Here is a 3,567-nt window from a genome sequence, read left to right as displayed (position 1 = left end):
ATTATGGGTGTGACTGGGAGCTGGAAGGGGGTGAGGCTGGAAAGTTCCACAGATGCCAACGACTTGCTCTTCAGTTTGTGGAGAATCGTTGCCCAGAGCCTAAGAGCCGGAGATGAGCATCCTCTGGCTTTAGGTGTGCAAGACGGAACAGGTGTGGCAAGACCACAGGAGGGACCAGAAGTCCAACAGCAGGGTGGCCATGAGAGCACAGCAGGAGAGGGCTGTCACCTTCGTGTGTTGAGCTGCACTGCCCCTGCCAGTCCTCAATGCCTATTAGGAAACCTACCATGCTTAGTGTCCAGGCTGGGCTGACGGACTGACGGGAAGCCATTGTCAGATGAGATACTCACCCGGTGAAGACGACCCTGCTGGGCACACCCTATTAACCAGACAGCAATAACCAACCGTGTTTCTTTGGAAGGGTATAGATGGGGAGAATTTCAGGATATTATTTAATATTTTAGGATTTCAATAAAGTTTAAACATGGGAAATTGCTCTGCAATTTTCACTGCAGGGACTCCTAAATGTTTGCTTTTAAAGTTATACATGTATATTAAGTATTATGACACAACCCAGTTCTGTTTTCTGAAGCACAGGGCAACATAAATGTTCCGATTTTGGCAACAAGGCAAGATGTGCTGATTGCATATTTTACGGCTGTTGGGGCCTGAGTCCATCTGACCCACAACAGGTAAGATAAAATGTGATATGCGCCTCGGAAGCATACAACCGCTCTTTTTTTTTATTTTAAAGCTGTGGGGTGCAATTCAGGATTAGGTACATAAGTCGTCATCATGCAGATGAACTTTGGGCCTCCCATCGGTCCTCACCTCGCCTGGTTGGGATCAGGTGCCCTTATTGATGTTATGTGCTCCCCCTTCTTCCCCTGGCAGTGTCCCACTACTGCCAATCCCTTTCACATAGTATTGAGATAAATGTTCAGGGTCCGCTTATGAGCGAGAACATGTGGTACTCAGTTCTCTGTTTCTGTGATAGTTCACTGAGTATGACGGACACTAAAGCCATCCAGGTTGCTGCAAAATCCATAATTTTGTCCTTATTTCTGGCTGCATAATATTCCATTGTGTATACGTAGCAGTTTTTTAAAAAATATGGTTTCAATGGGCAGCATGGTTGGGCCCATGTTTTTGCTATTGTGAATAGTGCTGCCGTAAACATGCGTGCACAGGTATTTTTTTTAAAGCAGGATCTGTTGAGAGGACAGAAAAGCTCCCACAGTGGGAGGGGGACCTGGGGGGTCACCCTGGGTATCTTTTTTGTAGAATGACTTGAGTTCCTCTGGGTATATTCCCAGAAGAGGGATTACTGGGTCATATGGAAGGTCAATTTCTAGTTCTTTCAGAAATGGCCACACTATTTCTCAAAGAAGTTGCAATTAGTTTGCATTCCCACCAGGAGTGTGGAAGTGTCCTTTTTTTCTCTGCATCGTTGCCAGCATCTGTTGGTTTTTGTTTTATTAGTGATGGCCATTCTTACTGGGGTTAGGTGGTACCTCAGTGTGGTTTTGATTTGCATTTCTCTGATGATGAGTGAGGCTGAGCACTTTTCCATGTGTCTGTTGGCTGCCTGTATGTCTTCTTTTGAGAAGTGTCTATTCGTGCCTTTTGCCCACTTTTTAATGGGCCTGATCATTTTTTTTTTCCTTTCAGCACTTTTGGGTTTCTTGTAGATCCTGGATGTTAGGCCTTTGTCAGATATACAGTTGACCAATATTTGAAATTTTGGGGGCTGTCTTCCCACTGTCTTTTGCTTGACAGAAGCTTTTCAGTTTGATGAGGTCCCATTTATCCATCTTATCTCTTATAGCATGGCATTTGGGGCTGTGATGAGGAATTGGTTACCTATTCTAGTTTCTGTAGGGTGTCTCCTGAATTTTTCAAGATTCATATAGCTTGAGATTTTGCATTTAGGAGTTGATTTGGAGTTGATTTTTGTGTATGGTGATAGATAGGGGTCCTGTTATATTCTTCTGCGTGTGGTCAGTCAATTTTCCCAGTACCATTTACTGAATAGGCTCTTCTCTCCCCAGTGGTTGTTGGTGAAGGCTTTGTCAAGGAAGAGTTGGTTGAGAAATTGAGTTTTTGCTTCTGGAATCTCTACCTTGTTCCATTGGTTTATATGCCTGTTCTTGCACCAGTACCAGACTGTTTTGATTATTGTAGCCTCGTAATAATATTTAAAGTCTGGAAGTGTGATACCCCCCACTTTGGGTTTTTCTTCCCCCCTGAGGATTGTTTTGACTCTCTGTGTTTTTTGTTTTGTTTTTCTATATGAATTTCTGTATTGTCATTTCCAAGTCTGAGTAGAATAATGTTGGCAATTTAATGGGTATTGCAGTGAATCTGTAAATTGTCTTGGGTAGGATGGACATCTTAACAATATTGATTCTTCCAATCCATGAGAATGACATATTTTTTCACTTGTTTGTGTTTTCTTTGATTTCTTTGAGCAGTGTTTTGTTTTTTTCATCTTTTAAAGGCCTTTCATTTCTCTGGTTAGGGAGAGCCAAGGTATTTCATTGTGTGTGTGTGTGTGTGTCTATTGTGAATGGGATTGTGCTTTTTATTTGAAGTCCATCAATGTAATTCAATACATCAACAGATGCACTTATAAGAATCCCATGATTATATCATTAGATGCAGAAAAGGATTTTCACAAAACCCAGCATCCCTTCTTGATAAAAAGCCTCAAACATCTAGGTATAGAGGGAACATACCTCAAAATAGTAAGAGATGTCTAGGATAAACCCACAGCCAGCATATTGCTAAAAGACAGAAATTGGTAGCATTTCCCCTGGAAACCTAAACAAGACAAGGCTGCCCACTCTTACCCTCCTGTTCAACATAATGTTGGAAGTCCTAGCTAGAGCAATCAGGAGAAAATCAGGGGGTATCCAAATAGAAAAAGAGGAAGTTAAGTTATCCCTCTTTGCTGATGGTTTGATCCTATACCTCGAAAACCTGAGAGAATCTGTTACAAAGTCAAGGCATAAAAGATAGTCACGTTTTATAAACAATTCACTCTTAACTTTTGCCTGAGGCTTGTGGGTAGGTTAGGTGAGATTAGGTTAGGTTAGGTTTCCTATAGAAATCTCCATGTTAAATCTAAGGAAAACTCCATTGAGCTACTCCCTTCATTAAATTTAATTCAGTTGGAATTAGTTTAATTAAATTATTCAGTCAATTGTATGAAGATACATTATATACAATATATACAAAGACATATACTATCTATGTAATATATATAATACATCCTTTTTTTCTCCATGGTTAAACTTAAAACAACAAAACTTACAGACACAAAAACAGTAACAGAGCTTCTGGAGCGATAAAAGAAGAATAAAAGTTGGTGATTCTGCAGAGAACTGCTCAGAAGGATGAGAAGCTGGAGACACTCTGAAGACACGCATTCCAGAGAAGTCTTGTCTACACTGGTCACGTAGGAATTCTTGTGTTCTAACCTGTGTCAAACAAGGAGACTCTCTATGTTTCTGTATCCTGAAAGTAAACAGAGGGAGATGACAAAAACTAGAGCAGCATATAATA

This window comes from Carlito syrichta, unplaced genomic scaffold, assembly GCF_000164805.1.
Source record: "Carlito syrichta isolate Samal-C Ts95f unplaced genomic scaffold, Tarsius_syrichta-2.0.1 Scaffold305644, whole genome shotgun sequence".
Lineage (NCBI taxonomy): Eukaryota > Metazoa > Chordata > Mammalia > Primates > Tarsiidae > Carlito > Carlito syrichta.
Note: the sequence above shows the minus strand (reverse complement) of the source record.